The sequence below is a fragment of the Trachypithecus francoisi genome, unplaced genomic scaffold, assembly GCF_009764315.1.
Source record: "Trachypithecus francoisi isolate TF-2019V2 unplaced genomic scaffold, Tfra_2.0 Lachesis_group0, whole genome shotgun sequence".
In the NCBI taxonomy this organism is placed as follows: Eukaryota; Metazoa; Chordata; class Mammalia; order Primates; family Cercopithecidae; genus Trachypithecus; species Trachypithecus francoisi.
This window is the reverse complement of record NW_022681453.1, coordinates 76,038,749-76,056,099: the sequence shown is the minus strand read 5'-3', so window position 1 is coordinate 76,056,099 and position 17,351 is coordinate 76,038,749. Positions and strand designations below refer to the sequence as shown.

Below are 17,351 nucleotides of genomic sequence, written 5' to 3'. Positions count from 1 at the left end.
TGGTGCATGCTTGTAATTTCAGCTACTTGGGAGGCTGAGGCAGGAGAATCCTTGAACCCAGGAGGCAGAGGTTGCAGTGAACCGAGATTGCGCCATTGCACTCCAGCCTGGGCAACAAGAGTGAAACTCCATCTCGAAAAAGAAAATTCTTTCCGGTAAAATATATAACACTGTATTATTCTGTTTTACTAATGGACTCTGACTGATATGATATTTGGAACCAGAAGTGGTCGCAGGAAACAGCCCCTCTAAATGGAATTCTGTGCTTTGTTTGGCCATGTTCAGCTTTGAACACAGTAGTGATGGGGAAATTGGGTATTAGAAATCCTTGGTGTGCTGCAGCGTCATGCTTAGTCACCTGAAGCTGACTGTGATGGAAGTGCCCTCTGAAGCCTGCTGACTCCATGACTGTTACAGTAGCAGTGATGCTTCTGAGTGCACTGGAAAGCCTACAGAAAGAGACACGCTTAGGCATTTAACACAGCTCAAGTCACAGAGAATCAGGGAGTGTCTATGGTGGCCCTAAAATTATGTTATTTCTTATAGTTTCATAGCTGACCTTGACCCAAAATTCAGTTCTGTGGGTTGCAGAATTACAACCTAAATTGAATTCATAGACTCAAAAATCTCATACGTGAAAGTTAGAGCATTGATTGGTAGGAAGAAGGACTCTGAGCCTCGGAATTAGTTGAACTCGGGAAAAGCTGAGAATCTTGGAGCAGTCTGCCTTCCTGTGTCTGAGGAGACTTGTATGAAGACCCTATAATAACCTCAAGACCCACCAAAACCACTTCTCATCACTTCTAGAGCTATAACTAAAATCAGATCTCAGTTTGCTCCAGGGGGACAGGTACAAAGTCTGAAATGGAAAGAAATACTTTAGATTTCAAAATAGTTGCAAAATGTTGCTAATTTTTAGTGACAGAAACTGAAGTAGTGTTGGATTTTAAGGTTATTAGACCATAGAGGATGGAATATAAAGCACTGGACTAAACCAAATGTATCAATATGAGTCATCATATCACTTTCTAGAGAGTCTTGCAACTAGAAGTGTATCTAACAGTTTTCTTTGATGATTGAAACTTGAATCCAGCCATAACCTACATTCAATGAGGTTAAGATGCCAACATTCTCCTGTATTAATGTAAAAGGAGAGATCCAAAGACTTAGAAAAATTGGAATGTTGGAATGGATATATAATCTGTGGTCTGCACATCCACCCCACCCCGACTGTGTCTTCTGAGAGACCTCAGAGGTCACGCCCTCCACTAAGACATTGAGAAATACATTAATGAGGTGCTATCAGTTTCTTTACAAAGTTCTGCAATGGCTGTCTTCTGTAGGTTGGAGTGATGGTAGAAGATACCATCATTGAAATTGGCCCCTTCACTTCAATGGGATCCCAGAATGATAAAGGCCAACTGGCAATGATTAATTATAAGAGACAGGTTGATGCGTTTACTATAATGGACAATAGGGACAAAATGGTAACCAGATTGTTTTGACTAGCAAGGAACTTTAGTGGAGGCTAATTGACCACAGTGTCTGCAGGAATTAAATAGATTGCAGCCTATGAAAATATTACTTCCTCTATGTGAAAGGAACCAGGAACTTGATTTGAGCACCAAACTGGAGAGACATGACTTCTTACTTAGTTTCCAGATTTAAACAAGTTCAACAATATAGAGTCTCTTGATGGACAGGAAATTCAGTACAAGGAAGTTCATCACTGTCATTTACAGTAACAAAAATGTGAACACATATAAATACTGTTGGGGTTCAAAGTGTGAGACTCTAGAAATTGAGAAAACCACAGAAGCAAGGTCATTCTCTCAGCTCTCCCACCGTTCTGCAAGAGAGCCAGCCATAAAATAATTCTCTGACCTACCTCCCCTGAAAGTAGGCCTTAAGACATCACGACACAGGTGTCCTGCTCTATATCTAAAGGAAATAAAGGAAGACATAAAGAAGAATCTGAACAAACAGGCCTTGCTAAGTTCTCCTCCACAATTCCTGTTTATTACCATTAGGTCATACTCTTCTTTGTCCAGTCATATTTCTCCACAACTATCCACTTCTTTCATCAGACTTACCATAAAAATACAGTTTTCCCTGAGTCTTTGGGTCATGATTTTTGAAGGGTTCCATGTCATGTAAACTTTGGTTAAATATAAGTTTTAAGTGTTTCCTTTGTTAATCTGTCTTTTGTTCCAGGATGTCAGTCATGAACCTTGCAATGGGTGAGGAAAAGATAATTGCCTTTTCTCTCCTGCAGTATCCATGTTTCAGTTTTCTGTTACTGGCTAACAATTAATAGCTTAGTGACTTAAAATAACTATGTTAATGCTTACAGTATTGTGGGTCAGGAATGTGGGCAGGGCTCTGCAGGGGTGGCTTGTCTCTGCTCCACATGGTGGTGTTGGGTGGGTGACTTGACTGGATTGGGAGACTCCCAGATGGTTTCAGTTACAAGTCTGGCATCCCTCCTGGGATGGCTCAAATGGCTAAAGGTAGACTGAGATGCCTGGATATTTATTCTCATGGCTTTACCTGGACTCACATGTGTGTAGGGCTTCAGTTCTCCTCCATATGGCTTCTGTCTCCACATGTTATCTCATCATCTAGGACCTATCTTTCCACACAGACTCTCTACACAAATAGGATAATCTGGGCTTCTTTATATAGTAGCTGGGGTCCACACTGAGCAAGAGCAGATGATGCAAGGCCCCTTAGGATCTGGGCTCAGAAGTCCTCAAATGCTACTTTCATCTCATTCTTCTGGCCAAAAAACTCATAAGGGCAGCCTAGGCTCCAGGAATGAGGAAATAGACCCCCTGCTTTTGTTGGGGAAAGCAATCAAGAATATTACAAAGAGACATGGACACAGGGAGATGTGATTCACTCATTGGGGGCCATTTTTAACAACCTACTACAGTTTAATAAGAAACATTTCCTGGTCTGGTGTGGTGGCTCACACCTGTAATTCCCGCACTTGGGAGGCTGAGGTGGGCAGATCATGAGGTCAGGAGTTCAAGACCAGCCTGGCCAACATAGTGAAACCCCATCTCTACTGAAACTACAAAAATTAGCTGGGCTTGGTGGCACACGCCTGTAATCCCAGCTACTACTCAAAGGCTGAGGCAGGAGAATTGCTTGAACCCGGGAGGCAGAAGTTGCAGTAAGCTGAGATTACACCACTGCACTCCAGCGTGGGCAACAGAGTGAGACTGTGTCTCAAAAAAAAAAAAAACAAAAGAAAGAAAGAAATTCATCAAATGCTGTGGTCTGAATATTATATCCTCCAAAATCCTTAAGTTGAAATCCTAACCCCCAAGGTGATGATATCAGGAGGTAACTGGGTCACAAAGGTAAGAGTCCTCATGAATGGAATTGGTGCCATTGTAAGATAGACCCAAGGTAGCTCATTAGCCCCTTTCACCTTATGAGAACACAGTGAGAAGCCACCAACTATGAAGCAGGAAATGAACCCTCCCCAGATACCAAATCTGTGAGTAGCTTGATCTTGGACTTCCCAGCCTCTAGAACTGTAAGAAACAAATATGTGTTGTTTATGAGCCACCCAGTTTATGATATTTTTGTTATAGCAGCCCGAGTGGAGTATGACATCAAATGAGTAGCACTGGTTACTTAAGGAGAATATAGTGACAGGGAGAGCCAATTAAACCAGTTATTCCTCCTCTCTTGTTTGACTGCTTTTGGCTTGGTGAGAGAAGAGTATTTTGAGGAAGAGGGCAGAAATCTCATGTGTAAAGGGCAGAGGTCAATCAAGAATTGATCGTATCTGAAATGTCATGAACTCTCACATTTCAAAAGACGCCTGAAAGTCATTTGCATGACTTTTAGAAGCTGCCTCTAGCTTATTTTCCCACAAAAAATTATACCTAAGGAAGAAATTTCCAAATTTCTGCCATGTAGAATGATTTTACATCCAAATCTTGTTCACACACTAATTTCTAGTTCAGAAAAGCCCCTTATTTCACCTGCTCCCAAAACTGGAACTGGAAGTAATCTCTTTCATCTCTGAATTTTTTTTTTTTTTTGACATGAGTCTCACTCTATGGCCCAGGCTGGAGTGCAGTGGTGCTATCTTGGCTCACTGCAACCTCAACCTCCTGAGTTCAAGAGATTCTCCTGCCTCAGCCTCCTTAGTAGCTGGGATTACAGGTACATGTTACCATGCCTGGCTAATTTTTGTATTTTTAGCAGAGACAGGGTTTTACCCTGGTGGTCAGTCTGGTCTCGAACTCCTGACCTCAAGTGATCCACCCACCTCAGCCTCCCAAAGTGCTAGGATTACAGGCATGAGCCACTGCACCCAGCCCTCATCTCTGAATTCTGATATCGTGTTACCTCTGCCTCTCTTGTGAGCTGCCCATGGTCTGCCTTGTTCTCAAGACATTTACTCTCAGCTCTGTAAGCACCTTCATGCAGGTGATGAATTTATCTTCCATAGCATTGGCATGTGGGTGCTTAGGGAATACTTGTTGAATAAAAACCAAATGAATTAACTCATGAATAAAAAATCCTTCATATATGAACCAATCACTAACCTGGCATTAAGAATTTCTTAATTCAGGCCGGGCACAGTGGCTCACACCTGTAATCCCAGCACTTTGGGAGGCCGAGGTGGGCAGATCACCTGAGGTCGGGAGTTCGAGACCAGCCTGACCAACATGGAGAAACCCCATCTCTCCTCAAAATACAAAAAAAGTAGCCGGGCGTGATGACACATGCCTGTAATCCCAGCTGCTCTCGAGGCTGAAGCAGGAGAAACGCTTGAACCTGGGAGGCAGAGGTTGCGGTGAGCCAAGATGATGCCATTGCACTCCAGCCTGGGCAACAAGAGCGAAATTCCATCTCAAAAAATAAAAATTTTAAAAAAAGAAGAATTTCTTAATTCAAAAAGCACAACAGCTCTAGAGAGCACTGGAACACATTTGAAAGGTCAGTGGTACACTGATGCATAATGTGTTAATATCCCATACTCTAGTCTCCAAAATTTTTCCTGGATTCTAAAAAGAGTAGTAGTAGATTTTAATTAAAATTGCATGCTTCTACCTGGATATACTTTTTGAGAATTTTCTCATGTTTAGGGCTTAAAAAATAAGCACATTCTCTTGAAATGTAACTTGTATGCAAAAGTCTTAAGAAGACAACCTCTCACTTTCATGAAGGGACTCAGAAGGTATAAAACTAATTCGTTTTATTTAAACTTCTGAAATGAATTTTGGTTTGGAATTTGATCTGAATATATAGGTCTAAACGCTAGTTTACAATCTCGAGTGTATTAAGAATTAGAATTTTCCTGGGTCACATGCTGACTTTCACTTTCTGGAAATGTTTTAAAATGAGGATACAAGAATTTTATAATTATCTCAAAATACGCAAAATGATTGTTCACGAAAAGGAAGAACAAGCGTGGAGAAATGAGAAACCAGTTCTCAGCAAACAGAAATAAAAAGGGGATGGAATTAAAGCCTGTTGCTGAGAAATCAGATTCTCATAGAACAACCGTTCCAACTCCATTCATTTAGATGAATTCCATTCATTTAGATAATAGCTTGAAGTGTAATTATTCCCCGTGGACCTTTGCGCTGACACTTTACAGCATTTGCCTCAGAGATCAGTCCTGTTGTGGCTTGTTCAATACCCGTTCTCTCCACCAGAGGGCAGCAAGAGGCTGCACCCAGATTACTTTCTAAATGAGTCATTCTGGCTTCAGTGAGAAGCCACGCGGAGGAAGCTACTAGGTTGCAGCCCTCCTCTGCAAACCAAGATCCACAACCTCAGACAGAAAGGAGACAAATCGCCTTATCCCTGGCAGAAGATTTTCAGATAATCGGAGAAACCTCTCACGGGCAAAATGCACGTGATGTCAAGGCTTGTCCCCCGAAGAAGGAGTCAGTGGTGGTTTTGGACAGGAATGGCATCACTTAAATGTATTTTCAAGGAGCAGAGTCATCTGATGCTAAGAACAGCTATACTGAGAAAAAGAAAAAGAAAAAGAAAAGAAAAAAGTTGATAGGTACGCTCGAATGTATTTTATCTGAGTTAAATACTAAATGCCCAATAATTGGACTTGGAGAAAATGAAATCATTATTTCGGCCGGGCACGGTGGCTCAAGCCTGTAATCCCAGCACTTTGGGAGTCCGAGACGGGCAGATCATGAGGTCAGGAGATCGAGACCATCCTGGCCAATACGGTGAAATCCCGTCTCTACTAAAAAATACAGAAAACTAGCCGGGCGAGGTGGCGGGCGCCTGTAGTCCCAGCTACTTGGGAGGCTGAGGCAGGAGAATGGCGTAAACCTGGGGGGGCGGAGCTTGCAGTGAGCTGAGATCTGGCCACTGCACTCCAGCCTGGGCCACAGAGCGAGACTCCGTCTCAAAAAAAAAAAAAAAAAAAAAAAAGAAATCATTATTTCTACTCTTCGACAGCCTTGAAACAAAATTATCAAGTCAGATTTATAAGGCTGCAGATTTAGTTGCTTGTTTTGCTTTCCTCTCTTTTTCCAGTTACCTCCTGAGAGTTGGGCAAAGATCAGTAAGATCCCTCTGCTGTGGCTGCCAGCAAGTCTGTGCCTGATTTGAAGAAATTCTGAAAAGGTACCAGTACCTCCTCCCTCCAAGGCCTCTCGTGGAACATAAAACCCTAGAACTATGCCAAGGGACAGAGCCAAGCCACATTTCAGTGTCTGCTGCTGAACCAAGCTCTGAGCAGGGGCCATCTTTTTCTGCCCACGAAGTTGTTATTGAATTCTTTCAAGTGCTTGCTTTGGGGACAAAAATGGTCAAGAAAGATAGTCTCTGTACAACCAGCATTTCCAGGAAACCCATTATTTGTGCCTTATCTGTATACTCACAAACACATAAGCACATGCACACATGCCAAGAAACAAAAAGTTTTCAGTTAAGAGTCATGTTCCTAAAAGCTTTATCTTTTACACCAGTATTTATTGCTGTCTATCCTCATAAGGTCTACTGTGGGAGGTGCTGGCACAGCAAGAATTTTGCCTCAGGAGTATACGAGAAAACATAATCAGGGCGGAAAGCAGAGGTATTCAAATAACAAAGTACTAAAGTGTGTTGCAGCTGATACGTGAACTCACATCTAACTCAGGTCAACCCTGGGATAAAAATGAGCATCGAACAGTCTCCCCCCTACAAGTATGTAGGCACCATGAGAACAGCAATATTTAGTTTCTTGTTCCATCCTAAGTGACCGGAACATTTCTGATGCTCAATTAATGTTTGCCAAGTAACGAAAATACTTAGGGAATGTTCCACATCAGAGACAAACATACCGTCTCTTAGTAAGTCCATTTTAGACAATCCTTTTCTCCCTCCAGCGTTAACACAGATCGTGATTTCTTTAGGTGGACACTAGCTGAATTAGTTGGCTTGGATTTAGGGGCCATATTGTATGCACTGTTAACAACAATCGTATCTAAAGGAGCAAGATGCTCACCCGGGAGAAGTGCGTGGGCACAGATACTGGCGGAATGAATGGAAGACTACCATCTCACGCTCTCTCTGGAATAGGGTTGCTGGATTTAGCAAATAAAAATACAAGGTATTTAGTTACATTTGAATTTCAGATAAATGAGTTTAGCATGGGACAAAGTTATACTCAAAAATATTCATTATGTATCTGAAATTCAAAATGAACTTGGCCTCCTGTATTTTATCTGGCAAGTCTACCATGGGGCATACACTTTCTGAGTGGAAAGGTGGGAGGATGGTCTGACTTTTTCGCTTGTGACCTCTCTTTCTCTCTGGGCACATAGATTGTATCCCTTTAACTTTAATGTATGAATGCCATTGTAGTATGATAATCACAGTGGATTCCATTTAATCCCTTGAAGTGTGCCATCAAAAATCCTGGTATTTTGAAAATGTTCCTGTGCTTAAGGATTTGAGAACCACTAGTACACAAACTTTAGTAAGCAGCCTTCTTTCATCTGAATGAAGGGTGTGTCCTATAGTCTTCTGCCTCCCCTTGACATTGGGAAATTATTTTTGGGCAGATACCTTTGTTTAGATGGTTGAAAATAGGCTTCGATGGCATTGTATTTCCTAAGTAACTTCCTGCCAATTATCAACCTCTTCGTTATAAAGTGGGTCTAATACCCCACTCAGGGGGTGATGCAGGGGTTCCTAATGGAAGAGTGTGGGAAAAAAAGGACTCCATTAAGTGATGATGATATGAACTCAACTTTTCCGACACAAATAAGGCTTAGAAAAACTGATCCCCAGACTTCTGTTCAAAACATCTTGTATTAGTCCTGGACCACAGCCAGTCTTTCCTGAGAACCCACACTTCGTTGTGACTCTAAACAAGTAATTAGTTCCTAGCTACAGTCCTAAAGAGACCAGGTCCACCTGAGCATCCCTGTGCTTTATGGGCCAACTTAGCCAGAAGGCTCAGCGAATAACCCTGATACCTTGAGTGGAGGCAGGAGGAGTGGCCAGAGGCAGAGGAATCCAGCTACTAACCAGGGAAAGGATTCAAATAGATGCTTTTCCATTAGCAAGTCTCTGTTCAAATGATCTCAAAGCTAAAAATTATACAATTTTGTAAAGAAAATTCTCTTTTGTCACTTATAAGCATTATCACTTTTTATTGAATTATACTATAAATGAATATTGTTGAATCAAATGAGACTAATTAAATCAATGAAAATAAAATGTTTAACTTTCTGGAAACCATCAGTATATTATATGGCATTTAAGGCATTTTACAAATTAACACCAGTATATCCTTCCAATCTCATTTCCTTCTGCTTCTTTCTAGGACTACTACATTCTAGCCAAAGGTTCTGAACCTTGGCACTATTGACATTTTGAAGGGGAGAATTCTTTGTCTTAGGAACTATCCTGTGTATTGTAGGATATTTAGTGGCATCTCTGGCCTCTACCCACTGGATACCAGCAGAACATCCCCTCCCCATGCAAGAGTGTGACAATTAAAAAATGTCTGTAGGCATTGTCAAATGTACCCTGGGTGGCAAAATTGCCCCCATTAAGAACCATTGGGGGACAAAATCATCAGCACTGAGGACCACTGCTCTGGCCCACGAGACAACTTTTCCTGTTATGAACACATTTTCTCAAGCTCTACCCACACTCCCCCACCACACTACACACACATTTCATTCCTGTTTCCTTGACCTAAAACATCCTGCTTTCCCCCTTTCCATTGACAAACTCGTACTTATTCTCTGAGGCCTAAATCAAATGCTACCCTATATAGCTTTCCTTACAATCTATGCCAACTTCATTTCCTTTCCCTCCTCTAGGCTGCCGTGAGCACTGCACACATCTTTACTTGTACTAATAGCGTTGACCGTACGATGTTGCAATTATTTATTCACCCTTCCGTCCTTCTCCCAAGAGGCTATTTCTCAAGAGCAAGGTCTGTGTAACTATACTGCCCAGCATAGTTTTCTGTCCATGCATGTCTCTGTGAGAGAGCGAATGTGTGTGTGTGTGTGTGTGTGTGTGTGTGTGTGTGTGATCTGACAAATATAATATATACAGCACCCTGCTTTGTTGAAGTGTAAGACAAAGTCCTAAGCTATTCCATTTACTATATTTCCTAAAGAAACATGTGGATTTTAGTTCTCATCACGTAGATTAATTGGTTAGACTAGATCTCACTAGACCTTATGTTCCCACAAATCTGGATTACCATTTTTCCAAATATGCACGGTATTTTCCCATCTCTACACCGCTGTGGAAATTATTTTCTTCACCTGGAAAGTTCTGCTGTCCTTTCTCCCTGTCAAAATCCTCCTCAAACACCACCTCCACTTTTCACAGTCCTGGACACACACACCATGCACACACACCACTCACACACACACACAAAACACACACGCAACACACATGTTGTGGTTTCTTCCTTCTGAGAGAGCCCTTGCTTTTTTATCTTCTTTTCTAGTTCTCCTAACTTTCTGTCTTATCCCCAGTGGTCTCCTCTTAAAGTTGGATTGTACTCCTTGAAGGCAAAGACTGTATCTTCCTCTTTCTAGTTCTGCGGCTCCTCATACAGTGACTTGCTCATACTAAGTATTGAGTAAGAATTTATTACATTGAAGAGAAAAATCAGAGATTGTCTCGAAAACACTGAGTTAATATCCAGACAAAAATGTGGGTAAGTTCAGAAAGAGAATGGATTTTGACAGCATCAGAGTCAAACTTTAGAAAGATGAGCTTACCTGGTTTGGGAAATAATGAAGATGCACCATCAGGCACCCATGGTGGTTCAAGGACAAGGTGAAACCATAATAACAAAGATGGCAAGGACTATTTCAGAGTAACAGAAATGGGATTGGGTACCTACTTGGAGATGGGGCAAGGGAAAGAGAGGAGTGAGGAATGAATAATATCATTCCAATCCTGAGTGGGCACTGGGGTGATGACAGCATCACTCATCAAAATATAAAGGCTTGAGGGAGAAGGAAAGAAAGTCAGCATTTGAGAAACGAATGAGCTACCTCAAGGAAAATATCACAGAAACAATTGGAAATGTAAGAGTGAGGCTCAGAGAAGTTGAAGGACCTAGAGACAGAGTTTGGGAGCCAGTCATCTAGCAGAGGCCAAGGGTCATTAGGGGATGACTGAGGAGTAGGGTCTGTGACAAGAGAAGGGAAGAGGGGCTGGTGGGGAAGGGAGTAGCCGAGGAACAGTGCTACAAAAGCCAGGAGGGAGCAAGGTTTCAATAACGTGAACATTTCAAGAATTGAAACGATGCAGAATTCGGTGAGCAAGAGGGCTGGAGATGTGTCAGTAGACTCGTGAGTTGGAGATCTGCTGACTTTTGGGAGATGAGACTCAGTAGGGAGCAGGGGCTAAAAGCTGTTAGGTCAGGCTTGAAGGAGCGGTGAGAATGTCACAACTGAGAGTGAAGAAACCAATTTCCTCAACAAGTGTGTTAGTAAAAGGAAAGTGATAGGTACCTGAATACCTTGAGGGAATAGCAGGGCTTAAAAAAGTTTTGTTTGTTTTTAGGTTGTGCAAGACTGAATCTTGTTTGTTGAAGGAGGGTAAAGAACTGGAAAGTAGATTTTGAAGCACTAAGAGAGAAAACTGAAAAAGCAAAGTCTCACAGGTGTGCTGGGGTTGGGCTCCCTGAGGAAGGGCTGCCTTTGGAAGGAAGAAGGGTATCTACCCCTGAGAGAGAAGGAAAGAGTGGGTTAGGAGTGAGGAATCCCATAACTCAGGCAATGAAGAGAGTGAAAGGACCCACCTCTAGACGTTTGCACTCTGCTGGAGCAAGAGGGTCGATGGTGAGCCAAGGCCGTGGGGTTTGTGAAGCTGGAGTTCCACACACGTGATCCTGAGATAAATGTCTCAGGGAATTGACAAGATTATTGAAATGATTGAAAAGCATCAGTGAGGTCCCAGGATTCCTTTCAGATGGGTGTATCTTTTTCTAGAAAATTCCTTCACATCCTTCAACACCCAGCTCAAATGGTCCCTTCTCCAGCTCACCCAGGTGGAAACCAAACTCATGGGAGTCATTCTTTCTCCCTGCAACTCCACAACCGTTCTAAAAATATTTACCTTGCTGTATTTGACATTTTATGCTCTCTCATTTGTCTCTCTCACTGGTTCTTGAGTTTCTAATTGGATAAAGATCATAGTTTATCTCTAAATTCCCAGTGTCTGGGAACATGGCTAGCACATATTAGGTGCTCAAAGGTTAACACGTAAGTGAATGAATGGAGAGATGAACACAAGAATGAATAATATTTTCCCCACTGGTGGAAGCTGACTTTTGTTTATAGCATCATTCATTAATGAGAGAAGGGACAGTCCCAAGGAAGTCTGGTCCTCTTTTCTGGCTGCACAAGATGAGAGAAAAACTGCACATGTGGCTACATGTGAAGTCAAAGCAAATGAGAACAATCATAGCCATGAAATGAATGTGAAATGCAAATGGGTTTCTCAAAACCCATATGCAGTTCTGAATAGCAGAAGAAAAGAGTGGGAGGATGGGGAACTGAGTGAAGAAAGGGACCAAGCCCAAGATAATTTTCAGTTGGGAACAGAATGACTTCCTAAATCGTAGAGTGTGTGGTCCAGAAAGCAGAGAGCCACAGATGCAGCTACTGTAAAAAGCCCCTCGTGACTTTTTTTTTTTTTTGGAAAAAAGAAAGTCTGTTTTGAATCTGGCTATCTCTCTAGCATAACTTTGCCTTAAAAAGCCATGGCTCTGTGAAATGCTGTTTCAGGTGGAATTCAGTTTAATGTGAATATGTGATACCTTGCAACACTGGTGAGTCTATTTACTGAACCCCTACTGTGTATTCTGCGTGTCTGTCTTTGTTTTTCACAACCTTCCTGCTAGATGGGTGTAATTATCCCTGTTTTACACATGAGGAAACTGAGACAAGGAACAGATAGGGAAGGAACCTAGGATTGGACTGGTACGCAAGGCCTAGATTAAAGACCAAGTCTTTCTAACTGCAAAACCCATATTTGTCCACTCTATTACATGATGCTCCATCAAATGTAATTAGAAACAGGCAGCCATGGGGATGCGTAGAATCAAGGCCAGCTTTACGGGCACACTACCTGTGTGGCATATGGACCCCATGTGTAGGAAGGCCTGGTCCTTGGTTTAATGTTCTACTGCTACCGTCTTGAAATTCTCATTTTGCACTGGGCATTTTCATCTTGCACTGGGTCCCACAAATGATGGAGACAGTCTTGCATAGAATCAGAATGTTGGAGTTGAAAGGACTTCGAAAGGTCATCCATTCCACCACCCACCCATCTTGCAGATGAAGAAACTGAGGCTAGGACAGTAGAACTGGTCACCTTCAGTCACAAGTTCATTCATGTCAGAGCAACAATATAACCCAGGCCCCACAGAGTGTTTCCCCTTTGCTACAGGAGCTTATCTCCAGCCAAAATATCACTTGTGGCTGAGCTGGGTCAAGTCATTTCACTCCTGGGCAAATGGTCCTGGTCTTTTCATGAAACCAAAGGCACATAAACCTGAATGTGATTCCAGCAAAACCGCAATGTCTACTCTGTGATAAAAGAAATCTTTAGCTGAGTGTCTCACCAAACACCTATCTCTCCTGCCCAAACCTCACCAACATGCATTTCCTATGCTGGGTATGCCAGCTCAGCCAGGATCAGGACGTGGTCATTGCCAGGGCAGCGAGAGAGAGGTCAGGCTTAAGGCCAAGGCCCAGCTCCCACCAAACCTGGCCCAGAGAGGGATGAGCATTGGGCCCAAGGCATAGATACTCCACATCTACTAAATTGATACCACATTAATCCCTTTCAGAAGGGCCTCTTAGAGCTACCCTCAGGTCATTAAGACAAATAACCAAGCATTTGTAAGAGTTTGTGCTCACCTCTTCCATGCCCACATATTTGGATGCTCCAAAAGAGGACGTTGGGCTTTGATTGTCAGCCTACAAAACATACATTTGTGGCCGGGCACGGTGGCTCACGCCTGTAATTCCAGCACTTTAGGAGACTGAGGCTGGTGGATCACTTGAGATCAGGAGTTCAAGACCAGCCTGGCCAACATGGTGAAACCCCATCTCTACTGAAATACAAAAATTTGCTGGGCGTGGTGGCACGCGCCTGCAATCCCAGCTACTTGGGAGACTGAGGCAGGAGAATCACTTGAACCCAGGAGGTAGAGGTTGCAGTGAGCAGAGGTCACACCACTGCACTCTAGTCTGGGGGACAGAGCTAGACTCCGTCTCAAATGAAAAAAATGAAAAAAGAAAACATGGATTTGCCTCAGGCACACCGAAGTTGGTGGCTCTGCTTAGTGGAGAGCTGGGACTGAGATCCATTGGGTTGTTCTGAAATCACATGTGTCTGCCCCAGCCCAAAGGAGAGAAGTGTGGCACATGCAGATGACCAAGGAAACTGGTTGTGTCTTAAAAGAGCCTCTCTTGGCCAAGTGTGGGGGCTCATGCCTGTAATCCCCAGCACTTTGGGAGGCTGAGGTGGGGGGATCATGGGATCAGAAGTTTGAGACCAGCCTGGCCAATATGGTGAAACCCCGTCTCTACTAAAAATACAAAAATTAGCAGGGTGTGGTGGTGCACACCTGTAGTCCCAGCTAATCAGGAGGCTAAGGCAGAAGAATCACTTGAACCCAGGAGGCAGAGTTTGCAGTGAGCCAAGATCATGCCGCTACACTCCAGCCTGGGCAGCAGCAGAGCGAGACGCCGTCTCAAAAAAAAAAAAAAAAAAAAAAAGCCTCTTTTGGTTTCCTGGAATTGTGGTAAGGTTCTGCCTGTAGGAACAGTATGAACAATTTTCGTTTTCAGGTTAGTGAGATAGGACGAACACACATAAGCCCCACCTAACATGGAAGCAAGACAAGAGCGGGGAATTTGACTTCTTTTGTTCACTGACACATCTCGGGTACCTGAACAAGGCCTAGTAGACAGCAGGTGCTCAATAATTACTTGATATGCGAATGAATGCTTCTGTGATCTTGAAGGATCCTTAAGCCATCCATATAAAAATGAATAGTATAGGGTCATAGATTTTTTCATTTATCAATAATATGACAACCAAGGAGGGGTATTCAGAAACTCTGAGGAGGTAGAGTTAAACATTACCTCCATTAGGTAGAGTTAAACATTAGGTAGAGTTAAACATTAAAACATGACGTCTTGTGTGTGTTTAATGCAAATGACAACAAGCAAGCGGGGGGAGAATATTAGAAGTTATTATTTCATTTATTGGATTATTCACCTATGGCTCTATGGATTTTGACTCATTCTAGAAACTCTACCAGACAATGGGGGTGGGTATTGCCCAGCCTTCACCTCCCTTCCCTTCCCTTCTTGGAATATTCTCTTTCTCTATTCTACACAGTCTTGATAGGACTGGAAATCGAGATGCTAATACAGCCAGGAGGTGGGCCTAGGAGTCAAGAGCAACCAATTATACCGCTTTCTTGGGTCTTTCCATTTTAAGTAGACCAAAGCAAGGATGCAAAAGAAAAATGAATGGAGGATGTTTTCTCCAGCAGCAATGACCAGATAGGGTGGCTCCTGCCACCTGGATGTCCTGAGCTTCTCTGGCTCCTGCCCTGATTTCTGTGACTTCTTGTCCTTTATGTGAGTTCTCCAGTATACCACCAATACATTCCTCTGTTATTTAAGTTAGAGGGTTTGCTTCCATTGCTTGGAGCAATAGAACCCTAGCTGACTCATCTGATTCCATAACTGACTGCTAGTTAGCATCAGAAGCTTTGCAAACAAATAGCCCCAGTGGGTATCCCAGTTAGGAACAGGCTGGAGTGCCCAGGACCTCTCCAATCTCCACCTCTGATTCTAGCCTCAGATGAGTCAACTACCCGTCTGGTTTTAGGGGGGACACAGGAAAGTCAGTTGGTGACATCAGTGCCTCAAGTTTCCATTTGTCTTAACCTTACCTTCCACCATGGAATCACCATCTTCATAACAGTCCAAAGTCTGCATGACCTGTGGACTCTGCTCTGGTCTGAGTCTTGAAGACAGTGATCATGTCTCAGAAATCTTCATACCCTGTGCTTGGTCCTAAGTAGGCAGTTAGGGTTCAAGCTGAGATGTATGCAGATGGCTTAGAGCTGTGGCCCTCAACCCTGGTCATACCTTTAAATCACCTCGAAATTTTTTAAACATGCAGATACTCAGATCAAAAATTCATTTGAGTTTCACTGGAGTAGGACTCAGGAATTTTTCTGATTTTTGTTTGGTTTGGTTTTGAGACATAGTCTCGCTGTGTTACCCAGGCTAGAGTGTAGTGGTGTGATTTCAGCTCACTGCAACCTCTACCCCCCAGGTTCAAGTGATTCTCCTACCTCAGCCTCCCAAATAGCTGGGACTACAGGCATGCACCACTTCACCTGGCTATTTTTTGTATTTATTTTATTTAATTTTTTTTAGTAGAGACAGGGTTTAGCCATGTTGGCCAGGCTGGTCTCGAACTCCTGACCTCAGGTGATCCACCCGCCTCAGCCTTCCAAAGTGCTGGGATTACAAGTGTGAGCCACAGTGCCCAGCCTCTAATTTTATTTTTTGAAATACTTTTAAGCCAACAGAAAAATTACAAGAGTACTCTCTTTACCCAGATTCCCTAATTTTTAGTTACTAACCTTTTAGAGAGAAAGAAATAGATATGTATGTGTGTGTACACATGTACACATATGTGTGAATAGTTACACAGAAGTATATATGTGTTTTTTATTTGTTCATGTATACGTGTGTGTATACTTATAGGGAAAGAGAGAAATGAACTGAATTTATTATAGTCTTTTTTTCTGACTTCATGACCCATAACTCCTACAGATTCCAGTGTATACTTTCCCCAAACAAGAACACTCTTCTGTATTACCATATAATATCTTTCCAATCTGAAAATCAGCATCAACCAACACTACCTTCCAATCCACTAATCCCATTCAAGTTTCTCCAACAGTCCCAATACCATGTTTTTCCTTGTTCCAGGAATATCTATTGTCACATTATTCTCCTTCAGTCCGGAACAGTTCCTCCTTCTTTCTCTGGCTCTGGATCTGCATCCCTGACAGTCTTAAAGAGGACAGACCTTTCATTCATGAGGACGACCCTCAACTTGGCTCAGTCAATGTTTCCTCAGACTCAAGCCTTGCATTCTTGGCAGAAAGACTCAAGAAATGATGCTGTGCTCTTCTCAGTGCTTCAGGTCAGGAGGCTCTACTCTCTCAACCGGCCCCCACTATTGGTAATGTTAACCTTGGTCACCTGGCCAAATTTGTGTCTGCCATTGTGAAGTTATCATTTTTCCTTTGTATTTGATCAGTGCTTTCTGGGGACATATTTCAATGTCACACCAATATTCTATTCCTCATCAAACCTTCATCCAGCAGCTGAGTATCCCTGAATGACTCCTACCTTTGTCAGCCACTGTAGGTTCACTGCCAGATGGAGATTATCTGTTGCCAACATTTAAAATAGTCTATATTCTATTGTGAGAAAGAGCTTTCCTTTCTGCTTCATTTGTTTGTTTATATATTCACTTATTTATATCTGTGTGGGCTCGTGCATTCTTATTTTATTCATTGAATTTCAATCCAATGTTTTCATTATTTATTTTGATGCTTTGGTTGTCTCAGATTTGGCCAGTGGGAGCTCCTTCACACTAACTTCTCTCTCCTTTTGACATGTCCCTGTCATTTTTTGAGCACTTCTTTATTTTCCGTAGCAAGATAATTCAGGCTCATTTTGTTCTCTCCTTGCCCTAGCCCTATAATCAGTCATTCCTCCAGGAGCTTGGCTCCTTTTTATGGAGGGGATATTTAAAAGCCAAGATCT

The 17,351-nt window shown here is 42.6% G+C and overlaps 1 protein-coding gene across 2 annotated transcripts in view; it reads left to right on the top strand.

The window, feature by feature from the left end:
* BOC (BOC cell adhesion associated, oncogene regulated) overlaps window positions 1-17,351 on the top strand; it is a 247,391-nt gene that overhangs the window by 7,043 nt on the left and 222,997 nt on the right. The window contains exons 2-3 of one of the 2 annotated variants that reach the window (XM_033211264.1): window positions 6,538-6,627; window positions 16,506-16,722. The gene's annotated coding sequence lies outside the window, so the exon portion shown is untranslated. The remainder of the gene's footprint in view (window positions 1-6,537; window positions 6,628-16,505; window positions 16,723-17,351) is intronic. The other variant, XM_033211258.1, reaches the window with a different exon arrangement.